Source organism: Plecotus auritus (assembly GCF_963455305.1).
Source record: "Plecotus auritus genome assembly, chromosome: 1".
Classification (NCBI taxonomy): Eukaryota; Metazoa; Chordata; class Mammalia; order Chiroptera; family Vespertilionidae; genus Plecotus; species Plecotus auritus.
This window is the reverse complement of record NC_137770.1, coordinates 235,884,005-235,907,967: the sequence shown is the minus strand read 5'-3', so window position 1 is coordinate 235,907,967 and position 23,963 is coordinate 235,884,005.

Genomic DNA, 23,963 nt, shown 5'->3' with positions numbered 1-23,963 from the left:
CACATTGTTATCTGATCCATTCAGCTACACACAGACCGCCTCATCAACCATTCGCAAAAACCACACAGACTGTACCCGAAAAAATATGTTATTCTTGATCCACTCTCTAAAATGCACTATTGAATTCCTTAATTTAAATTCAGGTACAGAGTTGCAATATCAAATCTGCAAGAGACAAACAAGCAGCATAAATACACTGAGTGGCCAGATTATTATGATCTCTGAACGCATAATAATCTGGCCACTCAGTATGTGTGTGTATGTGTGTGTGTGTATATATATAATAGTGGCCCGGTGCACGAAATTTGTGCACGGGGGTGGGGGGTTGTTCCTCAGCCCGGCCTGCACCCTCTCCAATCTGGGACCCCTCAAAGGATGTCCTACTGCCGTTTACAGGATCGGGCCTAAACTGGCAGTCGGACATCCCTCTCACAATCTGGGACTGCTGGCTCTAGCCACTCACCTGCCTGCCTGCCTGCCTGATTGCCCCTAACCACTCTGCCTGCTGGCCTGCTCTCCCCCAACTGCCCCCACCACTGGCCTGCTCACCCCCAAATGCTCCCCGCCAGCTTGATCAACCCCAATTGCCCCCTGTGCCAGCCTGCTCACCCCCAACTGCCCCCCCCCCCTGCTGGCCTGCTTGCCCTCACCTTCCCTCCCCACTGGCCTACTCACCCCCAACTGCCCCACTGATGGCCTGCTCACCCCCAACTTTCCCTCCCTGCTGATCTGCTTACCCCCAATGGCCCCTGGTGTCCCATCCTGGCCTGAACACCCACTGGGGACCCAAGGTTCCAGCCCCTCCTTTTTTTCTTTTTTTTTTTTTCAGCGCCTCCTAGAGCGGAGGAGGCCAGGGCCGGCTGGAAGCAAGTATCTAGGATTTATTTATCTTCTATAACTGAAAGTTTATAGCATTGAGTGGAGGCCAGGGCTGGCCAGGGTGGGAAGCTTGGCTTCCTCCATTGCAGGGGCAACCCTAGCCTCTTGCTTGCTCCAGCTCCGTGGCCACCACCATCATGGTTGGGTAATTTGCATACTTGTTCCTGATTGGCTGGTGGGCGTGGCCTGTGGGTATAGCAGAGTGATGGTTAATTTGCATGTTCCTCTTTTATTAGTGTAGATATATATATATATTAGAGGCCTGGTGCATGAATTCGTGCATGGATGGGGTCTGGCCAGCCTGGCCAGGGGGAGGGGACATGGGCGGTTGGCCAGCCTGCCTGCTGGTCAAACTCCTGGCTGAGGGGATGATTTGCATATTAGCCTTTTATTATATAGAATATACACTGAGTGGCCAGATTATTATGTGTTCAGAGATTATAATATTCGGGCCACTCAGTGTCTATAAAAGGGTGACTATTAAAATATAGGTGCTCATCTGCTTGTGTTAAAACCAACCATGGGCCAAACTGTGCTTTAAAATAAAGTTGTCAAAGCAATGCATCTGCTCTCAATTCTTGTAGTTTACTACCTTGATTTTGTTTTTCTTTGCTCGGTATATTTATTCAGTGCTCTTCTGCTTGATTCTCCTCCTGAATCTCCACTTCCCTCCCTAAAGTGACCAGGGAAGCCAACCATGTGCCTGCAGCAGGAGTAGGAAACTATGTGGGAACAGAGAGTATGCTGTAGAAAGGAAAACCTGGAGTTGGGATTTCTAATAGCCCCACCTAGCTATGTACCTTGAGCAAGTTACTTGATTGCATCTCATCCTCCATTTCCTCATCTGTAAATTGGGAATAATGCTATGTGACTTGACTCCCACAAAAGATTTTTCAGAAGTAATGGAAAGTAATGTGCATATTTTAATTATTATGGTGCCTAAGGAGAGAGAGGACTCAATTTTATTTACTGCAGAAACAGCCACAACTCTAAGACCAATGCAGGTTTAAAGCAATTCTTCTGCATCCAGAGGAGCTGACAAATTAACCTGTTATCTCTTCTCTTTCAACCAACAATGGTCCTGTTTCACAAACTCCAGATTAATAACCATGGTGTGAACCAGTCAAGTTCACCCATCCTTTAACTGAAGTCTGGCAGGGAGGAAAGTGGTATCTTCTTTATTCCACACATATGTACACAGCTCTCCAAAAAATATTACCTGTTGGTTTCCATGTCAGTTTTTGGAAATTGAAAAAATGTTTTCAACCAATATCTGTCTCCTTGGCTTTTCCAAACACATGGCTTTTCAGACACTTAATTTAGAGATCTTCGTTTGTTTTTCTTTAGCCCTGTGGAATCCTAAATTTGTTTATACTGGGCATGGCCTAAGCAGATATTGCCCACTGCTAAGATCTATATAAAACAATTATGCAAAGTTGAAGAAAGTAGACTTCATAATATTTTTAGGCAGCTATAGTTTTCTATTTTACCTTCTAATATAGTCAAACATAGAAATCATATATATATACACACACACTACACACACACACACACACACACACATACATATATATACACGTTTCTTTATTTATTTAAAGTCAAATGAAAGTATTAAAAATCTCTATTAACAATATGGGCCCATAATAAGATGCTGAAATTGAGCCATAATATATTCATATATATCTTGTCAATTGCCTGCAGTTACAAAAACTAATTTCCAGGTATCTTTTCATAGAGCCATAAACTTGGATGACACCTCACACAATCATTCTTCCTTCAGGTGTGACTATGCCTGCGCCATCAAGGTACATTGGTCTAATGAACTCAGAGAGAGTTAATAACCACTGGAGGCCTCCAGAGACTTCACTAGACAGTCTCATGTAAATGACTGCAAAACATTAATTGCCATGATTTAGTTTGGTTTTGTTTTCTGTATCCATGGGTCTTGATAATTGACTTCCACACTGACTGACTTGGTCATATGATTTGCTATAGACAATTGGACATTAACAAATGAACAACATAAACTGAGGAACAAAAACAGATCCAGAGACAGAGAAGCATCAATCAGACCATCAAACCTCAGAGGGAAGGCAGGGGAGGGTGGGGGTGAAGGAGGAGAGATCAACCAAAGGACTTTTATGCATACATATAAGCCTAAACAATGGACACAGACAACAGGGAGTGAGGGCCTGAGTGGGGGGGGGGGGGGGCAATGGGGCAATAAGGACACATATGTAATACCTTTATCAATAAAGAAAAAATTAAAAAAAAAAACAAGTGACACATGCAGAATCTTGGGAAAGTGCTTGTGTATGTCTGCCTCTCTCTTGCACCCCTGCCTTTTCCTTGAGAAGAAGTCTATGCTAACCTGCTGGAGACCACCTGGAGCAGAAAGGAATCATCCCAGCATAGAGCTCATACACTAGTCAGCCCCAAGTAAACCCATAGGCTACATGCAGACACATAGCTTCATCCAGACCTATAGACAGTGAGAAATAACAATTTACTGTTTTAAGCTTTTATTTTATTTTTTTATTTATGCTTTTATTTTATTTTTTTAGTGGTGGCAGAGGAGGGAGGATGTGCTTATGTAGTCAGAAGTTTTGTTACAATGAACCTATTTAACTTCCTAATTCTAATATAAAGAATTACATAAACTTCACTAGCAGAATATTTCAATATGATCTTTAGCTTCTGTGCTGATAAAGAGCTCTTTCTTATCAAAACCTTGATCTGTACTTTGACTGCCTTCTTCTGTCCTCAGTGGAGATATGGATCAGCATTTGTCTTACAGAAGTCCTTCAGCAGCCAAGAACATGAATTAGAACTGTCAGTAAGGGTTATTGGATACTGAGCCATACTTCGGACTTCTCTTCAATGGAATAGATCATTGTTAGCTATTTCGCCTTCCCTTATATTTTACTTTGTTTTGAATTCCTTTACAAACTCTTCATTCTTTAGTTTTGTAGCTCTCTCCCTAAAGTTATTTAATTTATCCATAACAATTGTCATTAAAACAAAATAAAAAGAAATCTTTAATAAGATGTCTAATGATTCACAACATTATTTTGTATTTGATCTATTCTATTAAAAACTTCATAACCCTACTCATTGTAAATAAAGACAGAAGATTTACCCATCAAATGTACAAAATTTATAGTAGTGGTGCTTATGTTGGGTACAGACTCTAGATTCAAAAAAATATATATCAACAGAACAGAAGGAACAAAACTTTTTTGAAAAAAATGTGTTTGATTTTTCCTTTAGGCCAAGGGGGGAAATTATAAATTTGACAGACAAAAGAAAGAACTTGTAACTTAATGCTGTTTTCCTTGCTTAGTAGATATGATTAAATCATCTAGAAATATTATGCATATACATGCCTTCTTTCCCAGCTCTCAAAAAGCAAAAATTCCTGAGAATTTAAATGTAAATATAGTTATAATACCTAGCAGCAGTCCTATATACTTCATACTCCTTGATGCAATAAGTTCTTATGCAAAGGAAATACTTATGGATAGCCCATAAATTTAGCCACAATACTGATGCAATCAATACTAAGTTCACAATAAATTAGAAATAGTCTTGATTTCTGACACCTGATGGTTGGTTAAGTAAATTGTGTTAAATTATGATATACTTGCATAGTAAAATATTATGTGGTCTTAGTAAAAAAATATTTATTGATAAGAAAAAATATACAGTAAAAAAAATTCAGGTTGAACTATGTAAATTATGGTATCATTTTAGAAAAAATCTATAACAATGAAAAGTCTAGAAAAAAACTATCTATTAAAAGACTGTGTTGATATAAGAGAATTAGAAGTGAGTCTTTTGCTTATCTGTATTGCCTAATTATTTTCAATAAATATAAGCTATTTTGAAAATATAAAATCAAATTACTTGCCATATGAAGAATGGGCAAAGACTTAATCAAATAGCATTTCATGAGAAAATGTTCTAGAAATTATAGATGATCACATACTCAATTTTCATTTAGTCAACAAATATTTGAGTGCCTCTCTCTTCCCTGTGCCAGAGGGATTTAGCAGAGAGCAAAATGGTCTCTTGCCTCATGGGGCATACATTTTGTGAAGGAGACAGATAATAAATACATAAAATAATTATAAATAACACCACCATGGACAGGGGTAAGAAAGTGAAGGAGGAACAGGACTTCAGTTGGGGGTGGATAAAGAGGAGGCATTTGTACAGAATGAAGTGAGGAGAGAGCCACGCAAATATCTGAGGAAACAGCTTTCCTGACAGAACAGCAGTGTAAAGGCCCTGAGGCGAGTGTTCTTTATTAGAAATTGTCAATGTGCTTGTCAGATTAACACAAAGTATATTTTGGATTTCAGAAATGAAATAGTAAAGAATTAATGTTGTCCTATAATTTTTACTGGTCAGGTTTCCTTTAGAATACTGTGCTAAATTCAGTTCTTACCACATTTTAATGAGGAACACTGGAGAATTAGAGCAAGTCAAGAAGAAAGTGTTCAAGATGACAAGGGGAATCTGGAAACGGTGTCACCCAAACCTAGTTGCTTAATTGAGGGAAAAGAAGACTTGATACAGACAGGAGAGGCCTGTCATTTAGTCACCATGAAATTTTTCTGTGTGGCGTCAGAGACCAAAACCAGAATGAAAATTACAAGAACTTTCCCAAATATAAGAAAGTAGATCCTAATAATTACAGCTCTCCTAAAATTGCATATTCGCACCAAGTACTAGTCCCAGAGTGAGTCAGGGCTGAGGGCCATTTGAATGAAATTTTATAAGGTTACTCATTTCCATCAATGTGACCTACGGATCCAGATTCTCCCTCTGCTTTGCAAATGGTGCAATAGTTGGCCTGGGTGATGAAGACTTGACCAAGTATGGCATAGCTCCTCGGTGCATTCCATTACAGAATATTTTACTTGATTCATGGAACAGTAGGGCTGGAAAAACATAGGCCACTCTAGAGAAAAGGCCTAAATCTATGGAATCCTAGAACCTTGACATGAAATAGGCCGGGGACACCGTGTGGACAAGGGCCATTCATGGCCAGTGGTGGAAAGGGGAGGTGGCAATTGTCCTCTCAGTATGTGTGAAGATAGAGGCTTCTGGCTTCTAATTAAGTAGCAGATTGGGTTATTTAACAAATGCTTAAGTGAGCAAATGATGTTTCTATTTTGATAGGTGTTAATCAAAGCCATTGTCACAGAAGCAAAGTCTTTTGCTGCAATCTGTTCTGTCATAAATGTGCAAAATACATAATGGAGACTTTGCTTCTAGTATTAACATAGTCTGGAGTATGAGGTGTGAATAAAAGGTATTAAGTGAATAATTTCAAAAATATTTTAACAAAACATCACACCTACATACTCCAATAAGAACTGTTACTTTATTATTATTTGCCAAGTAGTGTGGAGAGCTTATGTTCTAAGGCACAGGATTCTCCATTTGGCTCTTGGCAAATTATATCCCATCACTCTATCCCCATCACTCTATCCCCATCACTTTGCACAGGGCCTGAAATAAAGTGAGTTCTCAGTGAAAAAAATGATTGAGAAAATTACTTAACAGACTATACATCATTCCAGCGACACTGAGGTTGCTCAGATCTTTTTGAAACTCTGCTTTAGTATTTAATTCCAATATTTTTGTTTTAATGTTCTTTAGTAGCTATGAACTTTTACCCTTGAATGTTCTACTTGCAAATAGTCAAATAGATGGGCAACTTGGTAACAATGCTTTAAAATTTGAAAAGGAGTGATGTCAAAATAATGGGATGCAATTCCTTAGCACCTTCTAGAATGACAGAGGGGTGTCCATCCTTGATAGACAACTCACTAGTTTATGTTTAGCTCATCCACACTACCATTGCTCTGGTGCTAGCTCTCTTCCTCTCCTGAAATACTGCAATTTACACTTTGAATGTCCTGTTTTTAGTCTTTTCTATTTCCATTCTATAGGTTCAGAGCTCGCAGGCAAAACTGTTCATTTTCCTGGCTCTGTCACTCACTGATTGTATAACCTAAAACCCCTCTAAGCCTCAGTTTTGTACCCTGTAAATATGGATAATATTAGAAGCACCAGCTTAGTGTAATTTCACAAGCATTAGCTGGCATCATACTAGATATACTAAAATTCTGTCCATTAGTATGATGTCATCCCCATGCTCACAATTTATGTGATCAGTTTTCTTATTTAGAGTTAAAATTTAAACTCATTGACATGTACTTCAACACTTCATGAAGGTGGAGATGCCCATGAAGAGGACATGTTTCAACTTGCATACACCTCAGTTCCAATCCTATTTTCACTCATTCCTCCTTCTTCCCACCATTCCCCTCCTTCTCATCCACAAGTACTTACACAGCAGATCACCCATGCTTCTGTTACTTCATGGATTGCTCTGATGCTTTCTGACTTGCTATTTCTTTCTGAAATCCTTCCTTTGGGGATGACCTTATATCATTTCTTTACGTGATGAGTATCCACTCATCCATCCAATATCAACTCAAAAGCCAGCTTCCTGGTGCCTCCACTTTATGCGAATTATTGATTTATATATTGGTTATCTCCATGGACTGAGCTGCTCAGACAGCCCTAGATCTTATTTCCCTTTGTATCCCCAGTGCTTAGCGCCCCCCCTGAATAATAGCTCTTCCAAATAATTATAAAGATTATTCAAAATGAATGAGCTACAGAACTCATTTCTGCAATGTCTTATAGCAGATTCTAGAGTCTGTTTAGCCTCCAGAACTGACTGACTTTAAAAGGAGTGATGCTGATGAAGGTGATTTGTTTTGAGCTTGCATGTATTCCCAGTTAGTAACATCTAAGATTTAGACTTTTGAGTTCACTCTAGTTAGGAGACCAGACCATCTACGTGTCCATTGAGTTCTGGAGAGGAGGAGCAGATAGAGGATCATTGAATGAATGTGCTCGTCCTCTCCCATGGAACCTATCCTAATGGACAGCACTGATATGTGCACAGGTGCATATCTCCACATGCCTCTGAGCGCCTTGAAAGTAGAAATCACTTTGCTACTTTTATGGTCTTAGACATTTGGCATGAATTGCGTGCTTGACTCATAGTAGGACCTGAAGAGAAGCTCATGAGATGGATTGAAAAGTTAACTCTATATCTCTGCATTGTTAGAACTGCAAAACAACAACAACAACAAACGACCCCAAACAAAACAAAAAAACCACACACACACAAAAAAAACAACAACACATGTTCATCATGAGATGAACATGAAAGCAAGACTGCCTGACTGCAGACTGATGAGAATAATTGATAGGCTTGGTGCCAATGCTAGGGCTGAGCAAGCTTATTGTCTTGGCACCGTGATTGAGGATGCTGACTGGAGTGATGGGAAATGTCCACAGGCCTGTCCTGTGCTCCCTCTGCCCTGGAGGAGTTCTGTTCCAAAACAGATCCTGGGCTTCCTCTTGTCACTACTCACTAACACCTCAGGGGCAGCTCCTTTAAGTTCACCTGCCTCTATATCTGTAAAAATTATTTTGATTTTAGAAATCATCCTTCTAGTGACTAAATCAGGGATATAGGTTTCATCTTATGGGCCAGTTCTGGTGGACTAGTTGTGGAAGCTGGCACCGTGTTGAGAAGAATTCTGAGGCTTCATCTAAGCTCAGGGGAAAAGAAAATCATTACCAACTATGGGAGTAAAAGAGGTGGCATATAGGCCATGTATTTACAATTCCTGGACTAAGTAGTGCAAACAAATAAGTTGACAGATAATAAATGAAAAATCACTTTGCCACTTTTAATTATAATAGCATGATGGATATTTATAAAGAAGAAAAGAAAAGGAATTAATATCTTTACAACTCAATGTCCCCAAAACTGCCCCAGGTGTTATAAAATAATTATTTCTATTAAAATGTAATCATTGAGGAAAGTGAGGCTAAGGGAGAACAGGAAATTTGCCCAAGGTCAAACAGTTATAAGTGGAATTATTCATAGGGTTTGGTCAAGTCTGTTGGATGATAAAGTGACCTTGCTCCTTCCACCATGTTATGTTGGATCTCTACACACATACATACACACAGACTCACACATAAGCACACACACACACCTATGTATACATGCATACAATAGAGTATAATAGGTGTATATATATAATGCTAACTTGATATATCAAGACCATGGATTTGAAAAATCAAGAAGTAAGTAGCAAAGGTTTCATAGAAATGACTAAGCATTCTAGTTTTCTTTCTTACTCTCATGTTCCTTTTGTCTTAATTCAGATACTATTGACTTTTTCTTAAACATATGTGTGCACTGGTTTGAGAGAGGAAAGGAGAGGAAGAGAGAGAACATTGATGTGAGAGAGAAACATGGATCAGGTACGCACCCAGACAGGACCAAACCTGCCACCTGGGCACGTACCCTGACGAGGAATTGAACTGGTGACCCTTTGGTGCATGAGATGATGCTCAACCAACTGAGCCACACTGGCCAGGGCCAATTGAATCTTATTTTACATGCCATTCTAACAACTTGTTGCTTTGACTTCTCCTAAATATAGAGAAGTGGTTAGGAAAGTTTACACAGGCAGAAATAAATTAGAGCTGATATTCTGCAATAAAGGTAGAAGAAATACATGCTGCGTGCATCTTACTGCTCATTGTTACAATTACAAACATTAGAATCATGATCAGTCACTGAGGAAAGATTAACTTGCACTGCACACAGTCTGTCCAATAAGGCCAAAATGCATCTGATGCATTTAAGAAGATTTTCATAAAATAGTGTTAGTTTTTTACTTTAAACCCTACAATACATTCCTCAGCTTCTAGAAAATTGATTGGAGAATTTATTCTTGCTAGGTCAATCACAGAATTTAAATGAGACATTATGTAAAACATTTGGAGAATTTTTCTAGTTATAAAATACAAGCATTTTATAAACTTAACAAAATGTCAACATGCTTTTTTGGGTTGGGAGCTTGGGTCTGGTATTAAAAGCTGCTATTTTTTTTTAACATAGCTTTTATTTCCTTTGTTCACAATGAACTACCACACTTGAGCTTACAAATGGCCAGAACACTGGCCAATTCCATTAACTTGATCACTCCATGTCTGGGACAAAAGGGGAAGTTTCTTTGACGGAGGGCTTCTAACAGCTTGAAATATCTCCGTCACTGCTTTTCAGTACATGCCTGGGTTCTCATGGACCTATGGTATCAAGAATTATCTCCACAAGAACAAGGTAAGTAATGAGAGTTATAATCTCAAGGGCTTGCAAAGGCATTTCCTGGAGAGAGGTGTCTTTCTAAATTCACACCATTAGGAATAAGCCATATGTCTCTCTGTTTCAACTTGGGCATTCATTTTGTCTCAATCCTGCATTTTTTGTTCACCTTGAAGTCACCCTAGGAGTCATAATGATTGGTCTAAAAGTGGAACAGTCACGAGACGCCCAACTATAGAAGTCAGAATAAAACAAAAATTGGATAATTTTGAGATTTATAAAACAAAAGCAAATGACTCAACCCAAATTGCATACTTAAATGATGATTTCAGAAAAAAAGCACTCATTGGCCTGCAGTTCATTCATCCTCCATCTGAATTCCCATCCCTGTCTCATCCCATCTAAACTTAAAATTATCTCTCCATTTCATGGGACCACACATGAAATCTTCTCCCAACCAAACTTAAATAAACCATTCTAGCAGACCCAGCATAGAGCCAGGCAGTCCACTGAGTTGCCTTCATTTTCCCAATGTGACAGGGAATAGCCGGCTTCAAAGAGGCACCACCTGAAAAGTCCTAGTAAGAATGCGAACATCTGTCCACTTCCTGTATGGATGCAAGCACTCTCAAAGAGCTTTGCTACTGTTACTCCTCTTCCTTCTGTTTCAGACATTCAGCTTCTTGCTCACCAGATATAATGCAATACATCATCAAAATGATGACCACTTGTATATATTATTACCTTTCCCGAGTCGTGTTAATAGCCTTCCTTCTGAGTCCTAGAAAAGAGCCTTTTTGTCCCTTTCCTTTTGTTCCTGGTCTGCCCTTTAGCCTATTTGATGAATAAAAGATGAAATAACATACAGAAGGATACACAGCATGACCAGAAAATGACTCATCTGCCCAAATAGCCTGTTCTGTGGAAAATTACTCAGTCTTGCCAATGTATATAGACATCCATTCCTAAAATACCACAGCAAAAATGAGGAGCCTTTCAGGCTCTGTTATCTAAAATGTTTCCACATTACCTTGACCATGAGTTCTAAACTTTCAGCCCAAGAATCAGATAGATTTTAAAAGTCTTACGAGCTCTCTCTTATCAAATGCCACTTTTTAGGTGCCTTTATATGTTCATTCTTCAGATGGGGGGTAAATATCTTTACCAAGCATTTTAAAGGTCTATTCTTCTAGTTCTTATTTATTCATTCATTTGACTAATAGTAATTGAGTTCTTCCTATGTACTAGTTATCATGATAGTCATGGGGGTATTATAAATCAGGCATAGTTGCTGACCTCACAAAACATTAGAGATCAGCAGAAAAGGAAAACATTACATAAGAGAAACATTAAATAAGAAAGTTATTCAGTGGTGTCACCATTCAATAATAGTGATAAGGAACCACATAGTACTTTGATAAAGTGCAGCATAGGAACCTGTTGAGAGTTAAATTCACATTACCATCCATACTGCTAGCTAAAAATATAGATCACTGTAGGAGTTTATTAGCCTTAGTCTGAAATGATTTCCATAATGATGCATATCAAAATACCACAAAACGAGAAGCTTTCAGCAAACATTATCTCTCACCATGCATCTGCTAGTCAGCTAAGCTGGTTTCACACCAGTTTGGGAGTTTGCAGGCCAACTGGAATGACTAAGCTGGGGGCACAGGGAGAACATTGTGCAATACAATTTTCTCATGGTCACAACAGAATCCCATGAGGGTAAAGCCAACTGTGTAGCAGATTTCCAATCCCTGACTGTAGCATATCCATGAGCAACCACATGGCTAACACCCAAAGATTGGGGAAATTCATGAGGCTGAGGAATAGTATGAATGTACCATATGCTGTTACACAGGGGGGAGAGGAGAATCAAGCCTTATAATTCAGTCTACTACATCTAGTTTAGAAAATCCTGACAGTACAATTTACCTATTGTCCGGCGGCAATTTAACAGGAGTTAACACTATTAGGAGTAAATTTGCACAAACATAACTTTTTTGTTTTAAGATATTTTAGTTGGTCAGGGAGATAAAGTGTACACAGGGCAGAGTGGGAAGGACCTGGCTCTTACCTGGGTCAGATCCTCTGGATTCACAAAGATATTCTCTGCTGTCACATTTTCATGAACACATTCGTTCTCATGGAAGACATCCAAGACATCCAGCTGCAGGAAGAAGAAAGCAAGCATCAAGGTAGAAAAACACAAAGAGCTTTGCAGAGCTGTAACTTCAGAATGAAAGATGGTGCTGCCAGAAGTCCACAGAGAACAGCTCTGAGCCTTGAGGCATGGCTGCTTGTTGGACAAGAAGATGGGCAACAAGGACAGTCAATGTCCACTGTCATTTTCCAACCCAATTCCCTCCACCCAGAATGTGCAACAGGGGAAAGGAAACAGAATCCTGTCACACCTGAAGAAAATCTTTCCAGTTTAATTAGAGATAATCAAAACAAATGTACAGTATGGTGATTACCTGAGGGGAAGGGGGTGGAGAGGTAAAAGAGGGGGAAAGGGAGAAAAAAAGAGACGGCTTGGGGTGGTGAATACACAATTAAGTGTACAGATGATGTGTTATGCAATTATGCACCTGAAACATATAGTTTTATTAACCAACTAGAGGCCCAGTGCATGAAATTCATGCACGGGGGCAGGGGGTGTCCCTCAGCCCAGACTGCACCCTCTCCAATCTGGGTCCCCTTGAGGGATGTCCAACTGCCCTATCAGTATTGGGCCTAAACAGGCAGTTGGACATCCCTCTCACAATCCAGGACTGCTGGCTACCAACTGCTCTCCTGCCTGCCTTCCTGATTGCCCCTTACTGCTTCTGCCTGCCAGCCTGATCACTCCTAACCACTCCCCTGCCAGCCTGATTGCCCCTAAGTCCCCTCCCCTGAAGGCCTGGTCACCCCCAACTGCTCTCCCCTGCAGGCCTGGGTCCCCTGCAACTGCCCTTCCCTGCAGGCTTGATCACCCCCAACTGCCCTCCTTTGTAGGCCTGGTCCCCCCAACTGCTCTCTCCTCCTGGCCTGATCTCCCACAACTGCCCTCCCTTGCAGGCCTGGTCCCTCCCAACTTCCCTCTCCTGCTGGCCATCTTGTGGCAGCTATCTTGTGTCCACATGGGGGCAGCCATCTTTGACCACATAGGGGCAGCCATCTTGTGTGTTGGAGTGACTGTCAATTTGCATATTACTATTTTATTAGATAGGATAGAGGCCGGGTGCACGGGTGGGGACTGGCTGGTTTGCCCTGAAGGGTGTCCCGGATCAGGGTGGGGGTTCCCTTGGGGCATGCGGTGACCTGGGCGAGGGTCCTGTGGTGGTTTGCAGGCTGGCCACGCCCCCCGGTGACCCAAGCGGAGGCCCTGGTAACTGGGATTTATTTATCTTCTATAATTGAAACTTTGTAGCCTTGAGCAGAGGCCAGGGCAGTCCAGGACAGGCGGAAAGCTTGGCTTCCTCCATCGCCAGGGGCAACCCAAGCATCCGGCTGGCTCCAGCTCAGTGGCTGCTGCCATTTTTGTTGGGATTTATTTATCTTCTATAATTGAAATTTTGTAGCCTTGAGCGAAGGCCAGGGCAGGCCAGGGCAGGGAAAGCTTGGCTTCCTTCATCGCCGGGTGCAACCCAAACCTCCTACTCTCTCTAGCTCTGTGGCCATGGCCATATTTGTTGGGTTAATTTGCATACTCGCTCCTGATTGGCTGGTGGGTGTGGATTGTGGGTGTAGCAGAGGTATGGTCAATTTGCATGTTTCTCTTTTATTAGATAGGATGGCACCTCAATAAATTCAATAATTTTTTTTTAAAGTTGCACAAACTCTCCAACACTATGTAAATACGGCAGCTTCATAGCCTCTTGTTTCCCAGAAGGGAGTCTATGTTTTCCTAATAGAGTCTTTATTAGCCCATTTGAAATGGAAGCAGCCAGTTCCACACAATAAACTCCTAATCCCAGGCTTTTAGCTGTAAGGTCTCTGAAGCTGGGCCTGTGATGTACCAAGTGTTACCAATACGGAGAATCTTAAAATGTACAAAACAGTATAAATTAGTCATTCTGATATTGAATTGACTAAGGGAGGATATTAAAATGCTAGAGAGAATTTAGCAGCTTGCAGAAGTTGGTCTTTAGGGTGATGAGTGGAAGAGGAAAAGGTAGGGGAAACTAACTTTTTCTTTTTAAAATTGTTGATGACCTCATTCTAAAGGAGGAGAAGGAGTTGATTTTTTTTAATGCCTTTTATATGCCAGACCCTGTGCTAAAACCTTTGTACTATATATGAAGGTAGGAATGCACATACTTACCTCATTTGGTCTCCTCAGATACCCTGATATAGAGATGTTGGTTATCTCCTACTATATAAAAGTTTCTTAATCAACGCCATTATAATATAGCAGTTTCTGGGGTAGTTTACTTTCTTCAGCTAATCATAAGAATATTTTATACATCAATGCAAAATGTACAGTTTTAAAAAATAATACAATAATTAATCAATAATAATACAAGAATAAACTCTGTGTTTCCCATACTCAAACAATAAATACATAAATAATAAAAAAATAAAAGGACACTAAATATAAAAAACTCCCCTTAGGTCACATAAAGACAGAAGGCCTGGCTTCTGGCAAAGCTAGTTAGCAATGATTCGGATGCCTCTGTGGAGGTAAGGTAAACCAGAAAGAATAACCATGGATTTCCATCCAAGGCAGCAGCTTCATGCTCACTTTTGCTCTCTCCCGAAACTCCACCATAACAATGGGAAAGAAAAGAAATGTTTAATAAGTCTTGATGGATGAGAACAGAGCGGAAAAGAAAAAATCACAGACCAGCTCCCAGAGGACTGGAAGTTAGCCATGTCAATGACCCCCGACTATGGGCTGAATGGCAGGCTGAAAAGATGCAAAATATGCTCATGAAACCATCAGATCCTCAGATCTCCATTCGGGCTGGTAGGCAATTCCTCCCCTACCTCAGCAAAGTCTGGAGCTTTATTTTTTGGAGATTTCTTAACTAAAAGTTACTAGGAAAAAATGAAGTTGGAAGCCCTGCAATGCAAAGAAAAGAATTGAATGGACTTGAGCACAGTGAACATGGGAACCCTTTGTCTGTTTCTCCCGCTCAGCTCTTAGAATGCTGGCAGCCAGCCTTATGCCCTCCGAGGGGGTTTGTGGGATCCAATCAGTCCATGAGGAAGGGATAACAACATTGTAACCAGGAACTAAGAACAGAATTTAATGAAACAAAAAGCAAGTGAGACCAAAATGAGCACTTAAAATTTTTAAATACAATAGTTTGAATAAATAACATTAAAAAGGATTTGCAGTATAAAGTTGAGAGACTCAGAAAACAAGCCAAAAGGAAGTTATAAAAGTAGGAAACTAGTTTAAATGCTCTAGTACTTGAGGGAAAATAGAGAAAAAAGTTATCAAAACAAATAAATATAAACATTCAGTCCTGGCTGGTGTGGCTCAGTTGGTTGGGAGTAATCCAGTGCACTTTAAGTTGCTGGTTTGATTCTTGATCAGGGCACATGCCTGGCTGCAGGCTCAATTGATAATTTTCTATCATCAATGTTCCTCTCTCTCTCCCCCTCTCCCTTCCTCTCTTTCTAAAATCAATTAAAGTGTGTGTGTGTGTGTGTGTGTGTGTGTGTGTGTGTGTGTTTCTATACTGAAAGAGTCTAATACTTCCCAAAGCAATTGGTTAAAAAGAAACTCCTATTATTTTCTTTCAGAGGAGGATGGGCTCAGACAAAAACATTGTAACCAGGAACTAATTGTTATTTATGTGAACAATTAGTTACTGTAAGGAACAGACATTAGTGGGATGGTTCTAACAAAGTCCAGTATATTTCTCTTTTCTGTGTCAGACCAAGGTGAGAAGGTAGGCTCTACTTGAGGAAGATGTCTTGACCAGCTCTATTACTGGGTGCTCAACATGTGGTCTTCAATGTGGATCCAGTTTTTGCTGTTTCTAGGTAGCAAGATGGAAAAGAGAAAGCAAATCTAGGACAAGCTTCTTTTAAGTGGATGAGATGGAAGTTGAACACAATTACTTCTGCTGACCATTGGTAAACATTATGGGGTTGAATTGTGTTCACCCCCAATTGGTATGTTGAAGTCCTTCCTAACCTCCCAGTACCTTAGAATGTCACTCTAAATGAAAAGATGGTCATTAGGGTATCCCTAATATAATATGATTGATAACCTATAGGAAGAAGAAATTTGAACAGAGAAATATAGGAAAGATGATGTGAAGACACAGAGAAGAGATGGACACTAAGGAAAGAGGTCCCATGAGAAACCAACTCAGCTTACACCTTGGTCTTGGACTAGTAGCATTCAGAATTGTGAGAAAATAAATGTATGTTGTTTAAGCTATTCAGACTCTGACACTTTGCTACAGCATCCCTAGCCAAATAATACAGTGAGACCCTGGCTGGTTTGACTCAGTGTTTAGAGTGTTGACCCGTGGACTGAAGGGTCTTAGGTTTAATTTCCCAGTCAAGAGCACGAACCTCAGTTGCAGGTTCAATCCCCAACTCTGGTCAGGAGGTGAGCGGGAGGCAACCAATCAATGTGTCTCTCATGTAGATGTTTATCTCTCTCTCTCTCTCTCTCTCTCTCTCTCTCTCTCTTTCTCTCTCTCTCCCCCCCTCCTTTCCACTTTCTCTAAAAATCAATGGAAAAATATCCTCACTCTCTGGGTGAGGATAAATACAAAACAAAACAAAACAAAAATAATGCAGTGAGAATTTTGGTCAAATGGCCATGCCAGGAAGGAGGAGTGAACAAATATGCTGGCAAACAAGAATCTTCATCCACTGCATGAAATAGTTAACTTTAGGTCATGTAGCTTTAAGCAGAAGAGCACATCATTCAAACCTAGGGCTTCAGGCTTAATTCCCAGCATTCCTTTCCTCCTACCAATATTGCAATGAAATATTGGCTCTGATCTTTATTATTTAAACACGAAGGCAAAATAACTTTGAAAAAAAATGTAAAGAGCTAATGAGAAAAAGATATTTAGAAATCTTAAACTCCCCATATGCCTGCCTCTGGGAATGATAAATTTGCTGCGGGGTGACGGATTTTGCCAGGATAACAGATCCCCTAGCCCTGCTACAGAAAGTTCCCCAAAATATATCACTGTAGAAGGTAAATTCGCGTCTATGTTTTTGCAGTTTTACTCTGAACTATGCTTTTTGCTTTTGGCCATGGTCAGAATCCTTTTCAAGTTCATTGCTACTGTGATCTTCTGTGCAACTCTATTTTCAGCCGTCTGCAGCGGAATGAACCCTGAAGGTACTACTCCAAGAAAAAAAGGAAGTTTCAATATTGTAGTCAATATTGGACCTGGAATTAGAGAATGTCTGATATTTGGAGTTGGGGAAAATAAAATAAGACTCTGGAAACATAAAGAAGTAACACTTAATTTCTGAAAAGCATCAAAGTGGATCTAAGCATGACTATGTGTGGATAATATTCTGGGCCTTTATGAACATAAACTAGCTCTCTCTGGTGAGGTCAAAACATAGAGGAGTCTTTTCAATGTAACTGGAACAACCAGAATGTTTAAATTGAGCCAGTAGATTATGTAATACATTGTCCTTCTTGCTATATTATGGAAGACGTGGCTCTCAAACTTAATTTCCTACAAGAGTCCTGGTAGTTAACATCCAAGGGTGAAACAGACTCCATTTAAGTAAATATTTATACATTCATTTATGCAATAAACATTTATTAGTTAGTGCGGGTCATGTACTGTTCTAGGTACTAAAGATAAAATCTTTATCCTCATGGAGCTTACAAATGAGAAGAAAAAGCACTAAGTAAATAAAGATATGGTGTCAGGTCAGTTATATGTGTGAAATACTGGCGAAATACAAGCAGAGTAAGGGAATAATTGTGAGCATCAGGTGATTTAAATAGGAGATCATGGAAGCCTTCTCAGAGGAGATGGCCTTTGAGCAGAGATCAGAATAACATGCATGAGAAAGGTTTATACATTTCTGGGGAAACAACATTCCAGGACAGGACAATCAAGTGTAAGGGCAAATCTGCAAATAACAGGATTAGAATAGAAGTAATCCTGTTATTTGCAGATTTTTAATATTTCCTACAACTTTTGTGATATCATACTATGTTCATACAGTTTTGGCAATATTATTATACTTAAAATTCTTTTTTTCTTGAAATATTAAGGTTTACTGCATGTAATATTATTATATTTAAGTTCTTTTTCTTGAATAAAAAAAAGGGTAAAGGCTCTGAGTGGGGAGTATCCTGAGATGCTCAAAGAACGGTAAGGAGTCAGTATGAGGGGAAAGAATAGCAGGAGTTAGTGTTGGAAGAAGTGGGGCAAGTCTCTTGAAGCTTAGAGGTATGTTAAAGGCTTTGATTTGCTTTTATTGAAGGCTGAAAACTTCGTGTCATGGAGAGACAGAATCAGATTTACATTTTACATTTGAGAGACCAGGGAAGAGCGCATTGAAATAGTCCACTGACAACACTGAGTAGGACTAGGTTGGGAATGGTGCAACCAAAGGGTAGGATTCATGATATATGTTGAAGGTGACCTCTGAAGGACTGCTGAACTTATGGACCTGGACTGTGAGATAAAGAATTGAATTGTGCCAAGGAAGACTCCAATTGTGGGGTTTTGAGCAACAGAGTGAGCCATAGGGACTGTGGCAAATCAGTGTGCAACTCATCTGAAGGGGGTGCTGTTATGTAACTCAGCTGAAGACTATTTTCTCTATAACATAAAATATTTATCATCCTCATTGTTTCAAAGATATTTTACAACCCAATTCTTCTCTATTTACCTAATCAGCTTCAATATGGTTGTCATGAGACCACAAAGTTATCTGATACAAATTTCAGTCAAATGTCAGTCATTAGTGTTATATTTGACTGAAAAGGAGTAAGTTTTACCCTATAGCATTCACTCCATTGACAGATAAAGAATGATTGCCACTGGGTATAGATGTCTTCACTCACCCAGTCTCCCGCCTCCTGCTCTCAATGGTCTAGTCTTTTCTGCTAACTCTCCTCATGGCCTCTGATTCTTGGCCTCTGATTCTTGGCTCTGAACACAAGAGAATGAATAGATCATCTGGACTTTTCCTCTGGTGCCTTTGTCCATGGTAGCCTCTAGAAAAATACCTTAGGGTGTAGGTGGGAACTCTGAGGTCAGGAATATTGCAACTGCTCTTGGTGGAAATCTAACCATGAAGCAGGGAGTACATTTACTTCAAATTTCTAACTCTCCAGGCTCACCTTCTCCACATTCGTCCCCCTGAATTGCCTAATGGTTCAATAGAGGACCATTTTTGTTTACGCCAAAATTTCAGCTGGAAATTCACAGCATAGGCTCAGAGGTAGTACTCAGGCAGTTATAATAAATCCTGAGATCAATACATCAATGGCATACATTTCAAAACATGATTACAATTTTGCCAAGTTTATCCTCATTGAAGCATTAGATGTGATCAAACTTCCAGAATTGTTGAAACATTCCACTAATTTCAAGAAGGCCTTGGTATGAGAATTAAACTAGTCCAAATCCTTTTTTATTTTTAATTGAAATGATAATTCAAGCATCTCTACCCTTAAATGATTGAACCCATGCTGATTTTAATGCATGTGTCTGAAATAAAATCAAGCAAAAGAAAATGTATGGTTCTTGGCTAACCACTTTGAGATTACATTTACACAACGCTGTCATCCCCACTAAATATATGCAAATATATAAAATGAATAGTCTAAACTCTTCAAATAAAAAACCCCAAATTGTGAGTTATGAGTCTGATCATAGTAATATTAAAAAATCGATTTTTCTTCTTTATGAAGCTTACTGTTACATGACTCAATTTCAGAAAGCATCCAAATTTACAGTTCAATTTGATTTGATTTAGCCATGGTCATTAAAGGAACCACAAATTTGCCATTAATCATTGATTATATTCAATCAGCTTTCAAGGTGACTTATGTTTTCTCACACTTACTTACCATCTGCCAAACAGGCTTCCTGGCATGAAACAGAACATTTCTCTGTAAGTAGTTAGAGAGTTCCATTCAAATTGTATTAAGTACTTATTGATTATACTTTCTAATACTTTTGTGTAAAAAAAAAGACCCAGAGCCTCACTGACTACGTATGTGTTTAAATCTCTGATTCTTAAAGATAACGGGTTTTGTTGGTCTTATGGTAAAAGAATGATAAATTCTACAAATGACCCCCAACTAGTTGTTTTTAATGTTTAAATTATTTTTGTAGAGAAAGCTTTTAAATGTAATCCTGATTTAGCACAATGTTCTTTCAAACCATCTTTTATTTATTTATTCATTCATTCATTCATTCATTCATTCATTCATACATTCAATACTCACCAGAGGATATTTTGCCATTGATTTGTAGAGAGAGTGGAAGAGAGAGGGAAAGATAGAGAGAAATATCGATGTGAGAGAAACACATTAATTGGTTGCCTCCTGTGTGTGCCCCAACCAGGGCCCTGACCAGGGAAGAGCCTGAAACCAAAGTACATGCCCTTGACCAGAATCGAATCTGGGACCCTTCGGCCCATAGGCCGATGTTCTATCCACTGAGACAAACTGGCTAGGACAAACCATCTTTTGTTGTCTAGACAAAGGGAACAGTCTGAAGGCTGTCATTCATCTTAATAGCCCCAGTTCTGTGTGTCTGATACATAGAAGACACTTCCTCCGTGCAAAGGAGTTTTATATATTCCGCAAGTGAGATGTTGTGTACTGTGTCTTAACATCCATTTCCACCCTTTTTTATGTTCTTCCCACCCTGGGTTGATTGGGAAGGAAAGCTGTAGCTATGGCTGAATACAGTGGAGGTTCTGCCAGTAAGAGATAGAAATGCAAGACTTGGGAGGTGGAAGAGGAACACGATGCCTTGCTCCTCACACAGGGAGAGTGCACAAGTAAGCACTACAGATGTGGATATTTATAGCAGCCGAGATCCATTCATTGTGGCCCAGTGTCTAACCTTGAGGATGCAGCAGCATTGCCTATTGATCATGGATATGGAGGCATCATCGCAAAACCAGAACAGGACTTCTGTTCTTCTTCTGCCTTTCTAACAGTTTGTATACATCTAATTCCTGATAGCAACTCTTTTCCTGGGTCCCCCAATAAATTGCAAGATGCTCATTCCATTTTCTCTCCCTGGGATGTCCTCAATACTTTTGCGAGACAAAAAAACGTTTCTCCTTTGTGGTCCAACCCTTATTTCTCTCCATGATATAAGTTTTAGACTCTTCCTGCATCTACCCCATTCAGGATTTATCATGCCTTTTGCTGAAATGATCATATATTTTAATGTGGTTTTTCTGCTATTGGTGTGTTCCCTTTGAAAACCTATGAGGTTTTACAAGTCCAGGTAAACATCTTTTTTTTAAAATTTAATAAATCTTTATTGTTGAGATTACAATTGTTCCTCTTTTTCCCCCCTTAGCTCCCCTCCACCCGGTTCCCACCCCACCCTCTGCCCTTACCTCCCCGCCACTGTCCTCATCCATAGGTGTACGCTTTTTGTCCAGTCTCTTCCCGCACCTCCCATACCCCTTTCCCCCCGAGAATTGTCAGTCCACTCCCTTTCTATGCCCCTGATTATATTATATTCACCAGTTTATTCTGTTCATCAGATTTTTAATTCACTTGATTTTTAGATTCACTTATTGATAGACATGTACTAGTTGTTCATAATTTTTATCTTTACCTTTTTCTTCTTCTTCCTCTTCTTAAAGAATACCCTTCAGCATTTCATATAATACTGGTTTGGTGGTGATGAACTCCTTTAGCTTTTTCTTATCTGTGAAGCTCTTTATCTGCCCTTCAATTCTGAATGATAGCTTTGCTGGGTAGAGTAATCTTGGTTGTAGGTTCTTGCTATTCATCACTTTGAATATTTCTTGCCACTCCCATCTGTCCTGCATAGTTTCTGTTGAGAAATCAGTTGACAGTCGTATGGGTGCTCCCTTGTAGGTAATTAACTGTTTTTGTCTTGCTGCTTTTAATATTCTTTGTTTTTTGCTCTTGGCATTTTAATTATGATGTGTCTTGGTGTGGTCCTCTTTGGATTCCTTTGTTTGGGGTTCTGTGCGCTTCCTGGACTTGTAAGTCTATTTCTTTCACCAGGTGGAGGAAGTTTTCGGTCATTATTTCTTCAAATAGGTTTTCATGTTTGTATTCCCAACACCTAATAAAGACACTGTTTTATTTATTCATTTGAATGTAAGGCTTGTGGGCTCTACATCTTATTTATCGTTGTATCCACTACCCTGTCTCACATTCAACAAATATTCAATAAACATTTGTTATTTTGAATTATTAAATTACCCCCATCATTCCTTTCATTGAGAATCATATAAATTTATTCAATATTTGGAGGTTAAAAAGTCCATGTTAATGCAAGCCAGATTTTGAGCTCAAAGATATTCCAAGGAAGGAAACAGCATATGCAAAGTGGGGAAGTATGAGGAAGTGCACAGCATTCAAAGAACCATAATTTCCTGGTTCAACTGGAGTGTCCAGGGTAAGGGAAGGAGGAGGTATGATGAGGGGATTACCCCACAAGACCTGAGGTACTTTAATTCACCATAAGTGATGCCATGAACAATGACTCCAAATGTACTAATAATTGTTTTTCCCAGCAATCAATGTATGGGTTCAAGAGTTCAGTACAAGAGCTATTTTTTTTTTAACCAGGATGGCTGTCAGAATAATGTGCTTATCTTGGCTTTTCCCTCACACATATCATTATGTGACATCTTTATTGCATAAAAAGAGGTCCCAAGTGCTGATATTAAGTTAGATAGAGGCTGATATTAAGTTAGATAGAGTCTACTGATGCTCACGAATCTTTAAAATTTGGCATTGCTGACTTTATAGTTAAGGCCAAGTTCTCAAACAGGTAGACACAAAATCCATAGGAAAAACATGACACATCTTCTTGGAGCATCCATTACACTCAGCACCAAAATGTTTTATTATCACTTTTAAAGATGTATCTTTATTATTGAAAGTATTACAGATGTCCCTCTTTTCCCCCCATGGACCTCCTCCACACTGCTCCTGCCCCCTTCCCATGCCTTCACCTCACTATTGTCTGTGTCAGCGGGTTATGCATATATGCATACAAATTATTTGGTTAATCTCTTCCCACCCCCACCCTTCCCTCTGAAATATGTCAGTCTGTTGCATGCTTCAATGTCTCTGGCTCTATTTTGTTCATCAGTTTATTTACCGAGCACCAAGACATTTTAAATACAATTTTTATATTCAAACAACCAGTTGCATTATGAAGTAAAAGGCTAAACTAGAAGAATTTTTAAGATAAGACCGGCAATTGCAAGGCAATTTTCTCTCCCATTCTTCTCTATATGCACAGAAAATACAGTCAAGAATTCTTAGAGGTCTTTTGGGAGCTCTGAAGGAAGGTTTGCCTTCTTGTTTTATGAATTGAGGGGAGCAGTTTCACCAAGAAGCCTGGCCCTTTGGACCCTCTGCTTCTTCATGATAAAATGAAAAGCAATGGTACATTTCCCACCTCCCTCACTGCACTGTAGCAAAACAACATGTGAGGCAGATGAGATACAGCAAATGATCATGGATATGGACTCTGAAACCCAACAGCCAGAATTCACATTGTAGCTCTGTCATTTTCTAGCTATGAGCCTTTGGGAAATGTAATCTCTTTTGTCTTCATTTTTTTTCATCTTACAATGGGGATGTTTGCAAATAATAATACCTTCTTCATCAGGTTGGTAAGGGAGATGCATGCTTTAATGCAAATAAAAATGTATCTTTATTGCACCTGACCCATGAGAG